The sequence below is a fragment of the Calliopsis andreniformis genome, chromosome 3 (genome assembly GCF_051401765.1).
Source record: "Calliopsis andreniformis isolate RMS-2024a chromosome 3, iyCalAndr_principal, whole genome shotgun sequence".
Classification (NCBI taxonomy): domain Eukaryota; kingdom Metazoa; phylum Arthropoda; class Insecta; order Hymenoptera; family Andrenidae; genus Calliopsis; species Calliopsis andreniformis.
In genome coordinates, this window is record NC_135064.1 from 20,881,060 (window position 1) to 20,889,087 (window position 8,028).

General features: G+C 46.0%; 1 protein-coding gene across 1 annotated transcript in view; it reads right to left on the minus strand.

Moving 5' to 3' along the window:
- LOC143188610 (protein expanded) overlaps nucleotides 1-8,028 on the minus strand; it is a 105,034-nt gene that overhangs the window by 49,373 nt on the left and 47,633 nt on the right. The window lies entirely within an intron of this gene.

The window sequence follows — 8,028 nt, forward strand, 5'->3', positions numbered from 1 at the left end:
CCAGGTTGAATACTCGCTTAATTCCTCGCCAGTGTCATCGACGACCAAACGAAAACAGAGGATGTCTTCCGCGCCGCGCTAGGCTATCAACCATAGAATATCGTGTCGAGGAAGATAACAATGTACGAGGAAGTCGATAGGAGAGAGTATGCAAATGGAAACGGTAACCGGTCGCACAAATCACCCTGGCATTTCCAGAGAATCCAACCGACGCAGGAACCACTCACAATCAGTTGGCCGCTTCACAATACGTGCGTTGAATCCCCTCGTGGACCTTGGTCCACGGTAAATCACAGAATCGCTCCCGGCATTACTCCATTTTCATCTCCGTGGAACAAGAGGCGGTCGCGTGGATGGAGAACAGGCCCCGCTCACGCCGAGTCAGCCACCCGCTCATAAATCGGCCGGACAATAAGTCCTCCAAAAGTGCATCTGGCCATCGGACTCCTTCGAGGAATTTCGAACCCTCTGGCAGCAATTAATTGCTCCAGTTCTTGGGGAATCGCTGTGATCGCTCCACCACGGGCTTCTGAGGTTTTTGAATATAAAGCAGGTCTAACCTAGGCCCATTCCTTGAGGAGCAGTGGGGGGAACTGTTGAGAGATTGGGGAGATTGTGGTTGGTAGGCTGTCTAGGTGGGACTGAATTGGAATTACTATTCGGGTCCCACGAGAAGTCTACTGGAAAGCATTGTCTGTAATGGATTCTAGGAGACTTCTCATGGGATACTAGTAATGTATGTTTAAGTTTCTAGTCTTGTACAGGATCAACTTACTTTTACTTCGAAGTACCTAAAATTGTTGTACCTGTTTTTTGCTATCTGATAGTATTCGGTGAGTAGATTCAAAAAATACTGTTCTCAGTTTTAGGAATTTTTGTTATCCTTTAGGATTCTTTAAAGCTTTTATTTTATGATAGAATAAATAGGTTATGTATAACTTCTTAGCAGGTGAATTTCTAAGGAAGGGTGATACCGCCTCCTAGGGGTTCTGATACAGAATTTTAGAGGCCATGTGAAAAAAAGGAAAATGGAGACAATCAGGAAAAATGGAAGAAGGAAAAAAGAAAGGGTGAAAGGTTCCATAGAGATGCTCAATGCTCAGAAGAGAGCCACAAGACAAAACAGGCTAAGAAACCTTGTCCTAAAGTTAAGAGTAATATTTTTGGACCCTACACGCCAAATGCCACAAAAAACAGAAAAATTAATAATTTTAGGCACCCCAAGGTAAAGCACAGGCTCTCCATATTTTGACCACTTGGCCACATTGAATTTCACCTCCAATCCTCCCTGAACGACACCTGTATCCACTTGGACCCATGCGTCCTATTGCCAGGGTTAGCTACTCACAGACCACGTCTACTACATCCCCTGTCTAGCCCCTAGTGTACCTGACCCACGATCGAAACGTGTCCATCAGAGCAGCAGATACCAGGAGCCAGCTCTTTCGGGGTCTCCCCGCGATTCGACGAAGTCGCCATGGTAATCGACGAGATTGACTAATGGACGATATGCGAGAGAGCAGAAAGGAGGAGAAACCATCTACCCGCGGAGGGATGATCGATGGGATCCATTACCGAGAGACGCGTGCAATCCGCCCACACCCCGAGGAGCCTCGCTCTGTCCCTTTTCCTCGATCCTCCCCCTCCGATACCCCACCTCCGCCTCCTCCTAACCCGTTCTTTTTCCCCGTACATGCTCTGTAGCCAGAGTTGTCTATTTCTCTTTCTCGGCTGCCTCTCGGCTTGCAGCACGTTGATGCATTTACTCGCTTACCGGTATAACTGCCGCGCCATTATAAAAGCCGGTCTCTCGTTCTTCCTCTCTCCCTCTAGAGCCTACCCCACCCCCCTGTCTCGTTGCCTCCTTTTCGCCCCCCCTTCAGCCCTGTGCCACGGTCTCTCTCGGTCTCGATAGCCGATGCATTTCGCAGCCGTTCAACCTGCGTCCCTGTAGCATTCTCCTCGCGATCACCGACCCCGTGCCACTGACTCCGAGGAAAAATCGCGGGGATTAGATTCCTGAGCGACCCCCGTATGCCTCGGGGGATCGTTTTAAGGGGAATGGCGGCAAGAGGACGAAGTGGTTTGATTAGGAGAGGGTGTGCTGGATTGAGGGGAATGGAAGGGATTTTACTTTGTTGCGTATGAGGTGAGGAGGGATTTGATGAAAGGATGTTAACACTTTTATGGATAGTGGGACGTAGTTATGAGGTTCAGTTTTTTTGTTATTGAATCTGGAATGATGTTGAGAGTATAGTTAATGAAATGGAAGAGGAATGAAAGAGGCTGGAGAAAAATCATTGAGCTAGGAAAAGGTGTGGACTCTGAGGTGTGAGCTGATTCAAAGAGTAATTTAGTGTTTGAGAATTGTACAGAATTGTATGCAGGCCTAATATGATCTTGGAACGAAAATTGGGGGGTAAATTCGACGAAGCACCTTACTGGAATATTATTTACATCCTTCGATGTTTCCTGGAGTATCGAGTCACGATCTGAGATTTTTCGGGCCCCAGAGTTATAAAGCTGTCAAGTATGTATATATTATTTAGGTATTATCTAGCAATAAGTTACAAATATTGATTATTGCAACGTTCCACTAGGTTGTATTAGCTTATTCTAGTTTTTCAGTTCAATTCTGCTGATATCAATCTCTAGTTTCTTGTCCACTCAGAGTACATATTTTCACTTTTTCAATCGTTGTAAATATGTACGTATAACACATCTGTTTCAGCGTTATGGCTGACTGAATATGCGACAGAGATTTATTTTTCAACCTTGCTTACAAGGTGCTTGCGTATGAAACACCTGTTTACTTGCATCATCTATCTTGCGTTATTCTTTCCAAACGAGAAGCCTTTAACGTTAAGATCTCTCGAAAGCTTCAACTTCATAATTCAAACCTAATATTAACCCTTAGTACACCAGTTTCCATTTTCACAGACAACCCCTCAGCCCTAAGTACCAACATATCTCTCCCCATTCAGTTCACGTCACAGCTGAAAAAATCCCTCGACCAGACCTATCAACAATTAACCATCCTGGCCCATTCACCGTCCATTTCTACACCTCAATCGGCCGTCCACAGCGTCCCAAGGTCCAAGCGCCAAGTAAGGAACCCACGCGTTGGCGTATCATTAGCAACTCTAGCTCTCCATCGCTTCGAGGGCCAGCAACGAGGCGTCCGAATTGTCGCCATTTTATCGCGACGCCCATCGACGAACCAAAGGGACAGCTAGGTCGACCTTTAGCTCCTTTATTAGCCTCCTCTGGCCCATCGGTATGCAGATCCTCGGTCGGCTCAAAAACATATCCCAGATAGGGGGATGCTGGCAGGCTGGGGACTCGACTCGGGCTCGAAAGCAGGACGTTCCCTCGGATCGGCTGGGATGAAAGAGGCGATCGTCTCGCGCCGACAGGCCGATCCGCGACGGGAGCGCCCGCGACTGGTTTTATCGTTCGACGAAGTGCGACGTGCACGCACGTAGGCGGCGGTATATAAACAATGTGAACTACATTCCACCGGCATGAGTAACCGTGTCTTGCGCACTCTCGCCACTCTTCTCGTCCTTTTCTCGGCACCGCCGATGCTGCTGCCCGCGCGTACAAATCTAATTACCCAGCAACCTACCTAACAGCCGCGCAGGGGGGAAACTGAGGGGACGAGCCGACCGAGGAAGGACGACGAACGGAGCGCCCCTTGCTTCCCCTAACTTCTACCCGTGTTTGTCGATGGCTTAAGGGGTTTCCCTGCTGTGACTCCTTTGAACCTAGTCAAAGCTTTGGGAATTAATTCTGGAAACAGTACAAATGCGATTTTATTCACTTTTGGTCACTTTTTTAATATGCGTCTTATAAACGTAGGTTGGAAGTTTTATGGAAGAACATGACTTCGCTACTGTAGCTGTCCCATGAGTAGTCTCTTGGAAGGAATGGGGGTCGTATTGGCCAGGGTGGAAATAGCGGAAATAGTGCGCCTCGACTCATGCATTATCAGCTGCAACGTATTACTGGCCAAAACTGACACACAGACTAACTGGATTGAGGGACAGGCGGAGCGAGTAAGAGACTCCTCTTACCCCTATGCTCTCTCGAGGGACAGCTACAGTACATCTACCACCTAAGCCAAAACAACCGAAATCTTCACCTATCGCGGTCTTTTCTCCATGCACTATTCGTGTCTCATACAAAATCTTCTGAAAAGCATTGCCCATAATGTCAGATTCGTCTGAGCTAGGTGTACTATTCTTGTCTCCTGAAAAGTCATCGAAAAAGCATTGCTCTTAATGTGTTTGTAAAAGTCCCCTGAAAAGCATTAAGAGCTATGCTTTCCCGAAGACTTCTCATGAGACACGAATAGTATACCTAGCTTAGACAAATCTGACCGCATCGATAGTCTCTATCTCTTCCTTACACCAGAGCCATTGAACGAGAGAGAGAGAGAGAACGTCGATGCAGCCAAAATCATTCGAGTCAGCCATATGCACTGTACATTCGAGAACGATGCAGGGAAAAATGTGAGTCCCTGCAGAATACAGAAGCTGCCTCCGCGAGTTTAATATCCATGGACGAGGCCAGGAACGAGAAGCAGCGACATGAGGCGAAGCCACGGGAGCCGAGTAATTAGACATACGGTAGGAATGTCGTTTTCCCGCCTGCGGCCCTCTTCCTGTCCGCTCCCGTTCATCTTCCGCCACGACGACACGGCGAGGGCCGAGAAAGGGGACTCGGAAGGAGATAGAGGAAAGACCTGGCGCGGTGGACAGCCCGCGTCGGTATTAATTGAAAGGCGCCGAGAGCGCACCGTATTCATCCTACGCGTCTCTCTCCACCCACGGCCCGACGAATGCATCGCGCGTGCACGCCGCGCATTCCAGTAAAGTCCCTGATCTCCTGCCCTTGCGGTTTAGCATTCTCGTTAAGCCGCGCTGGAATGCCTTGCCTCCCTTCCCACATCCCCCCCTCCCCCCACCCCCGTCGTGACCACCACTCCGCGTCGCGGACACGAACATATCGACGGATTTATGAATAATCCGCCGGCAAATTACAGGAGCGAACGATTAGATCGTAATCGATTCGATCCGCGGAACAACCTGTTCTTAATTGCTAAATGATTTCCGCTTAACGACGCCTCGACGGGGGAAATTTATCGCGCGGAGCAGAAACGCTTCGAGGCTGAGTTGGACGTCGCGAGCAATGGGGAAATTCGAATGTTTGACTATGGTGGGTGTGCTTGTTTCGAACGCGGCAACGCGAGGGTGATCCTTTTTTGTAGTGAAAGGGATGTTCGTCTGCGATGGGGGAAGTCTATTGTAAGGTCTCGGTGAAGTCTAGCTTCGAGCTGTGCTGCAGGTGGACTTCAATTTTTATTGGTTTAGTCTCTGCTGTAGATTTCAACTAATCTGTAATTTCTATTTACATATGAGGAATTATCGTGTATAGAATGTATAGGGTATGTGTGTGCAGAATTTGAGTCAAATTCGTAAACTGCAATTTTAATCAGCTATTTACTTACATTAACCTTAAGAAATTTAAGACACTTTAAGAGTAAGGTTCTTAGGTCAGAATCCTTGATGGACTTTGGTACACGATGCGCTACGAGTTGCATATTTACAATCATGTGTGTAACTACATCTCTTAATAAAACGAGTGAATGTGTGAAGCATGCCACGGACACTCCACGTCCATGATCAATAAAATACCATCATGAAATGAATATTTGCCGAAATGGTCGATGATTCGGTGAGCCATCATCGACTGTATCGTGATATGTTCATAAGATATAGTGAGATGGTTGTGCTGAAACGAATGACAAACATAATTTCAAGGTATATATAAAATTCACGAAAGGAAATTTTTCTGAGTCATTCTACAATTTTGAAGGCTATTAATTTTTAATACGTCGTTACTAAAGTGCAGTGAGGCAAAGCTCAAGGATTTATTTTTGTTATAAACTGGATAGGTTCATACTCTCACATTACCATCACTTTATGAAGCAGGCCAAAAGTGTAATTTTCAAAATTTAATTTTTTATATCTAGCAGTACTTACTACATCCCAGGATAATTTCTTATTAAGTAAAAATTCGAAGAAAAATTTCAGTACATTTATTCTCAATATCAGCCTACATTCTCTTGTCAGTGAACCCAATCCCAACACAGAATGGACACATGTCGAAACCTTTTCCTTCCTTTCTCCACTCCAGCTAGAGTGCCAACTACTCGTGCCCACAATTCTGCAACTCCAGCTCGAAGCAATCCAGATGTTTATCAAAATGATTGAATATACAGAACATTAGCGTCCGATTTAATATGATCAGTTGACTGGAATAGCAACAATAGCCCACCGTGGTTCAATGTAATTGTCTAACATCTCTGGGCGTGCAAAGTGTACGTTCCACGCGCCTCGATATGTGCTACACGATTGGCTCGTGACGAGGGAACTGGCGCTAACTGGCACCCACCGCGTGGAATCGCTAATGTGTAGGTAAATTGTTTATGCGAACAAACGAGTTCTGCCCCGCCGCAACGTATGAACGCGATAGTTCGAATTACTCTTTGACGATGCTGATCTACGATTATCAATCTAATTAACCCCGTGAACTGGCTACCATAAATGCCTGTAAACGCCTGATTTAACATGACCGAGAATATTCGGATCAAGATGTTGTGAGCGAACCGAGTTGTTATGAGAGGTATGGATATTGTTCCTACCGTGCTGAAGAAACTGATAAATAACTGATAGGTATTATTCGTTGATAGTTGTGATAATGGTGATACACTTAATAGGAAATTTGAGGGTAAAAAATTTAATTCAGGGAATCTTAAATTTTCAAATTTTTAAATATTCAAATATTCAAATTTCAAATATTCAAACATTCAAATTTCAAATATTCAAAATTTTCAGAAGGTCACATATTACAAATTTTCAAATTTCATAATTACTAAATCTTCAAATTTCTCAATTACTAAATTTTCAAATACCCAATGTCCTCATTAAACAATGACCAACGCCTCATTGCTTCTGAACACTTTGAAAGCCTCTCTTCGTTAGACTTATCTAAAAAGATAGCCTGCTATTCAATATCACTAAAAAAGTACTTACAGACTCTCTCAAACTACTTCACCTAATCCCAATACTACAAAACACTCCGCCCACTTAAAAGCCCCAAATACAACAATTCCCTCGACTACTACACCAAAGCTGCCCTGTTACATCCAGTACTGACACAGTTAACCTAACAACCACAAAAAGGCTTCCACGTGCCAGTGGCATCGATACTCGAAAGTTCACCTAAAAGCACAAATCCTCAGACACATCAATCTTCCTTAGCATCAACATCACGAAGCACCTCCAGCATGCTGAACACGACAAGCGTACCACTTGCAGCCGCGAAAAAGAACCTAGGTAGGCAATAAATTCGAGGAAATCTTTCGCTGCACCGATTCGAAAGCGTCACCGTAGGTGTTACCTACATGGCACCGCCCACGATTCTCTAAGGGCAGAGATCTATTTATCAATTCAAACGGTAGGCGCAAATCCTCGAGGAATTCTCGTCTCGTCCCCCTCCTGGGACCCCCCTGTTTCCAGCGTGCCGCGCATTCTATTCTAATGCGACGGAGGAGGCGAGAGAGACGAAGGAAAAGAGGCATAGGCTGCCGCGGAATTTATTTCGACGATAATCGTAAGAGACACCCGCGCTCACGGGTATGGATGCAGGGAACGCGGAAGTGCGTGCGCGCACGTTCAACGCGTAGGTTTGTATAGCCGCGACGTGCACAAGACGTGGGCCTCCGTAAGAAGCGCTATCGTGCAAACAACGCATTATATGATAGCGCGCAGGAAATGGTTGTCGCTGGTACCGTAAAGACTGCCACAGACCAATGCCAGAGATCGGATGTCTATGGTCCTTCGCTTAATATTTGCGGTGTATTTTATAACTGTAATCCTTGTAGCGTAAGCGTGGAGTACTGGGCTCTTTCAAGTGGCACTTTTACGCTTTCGTGACGGGAGAGGCGAGGTGAGCCTCCTG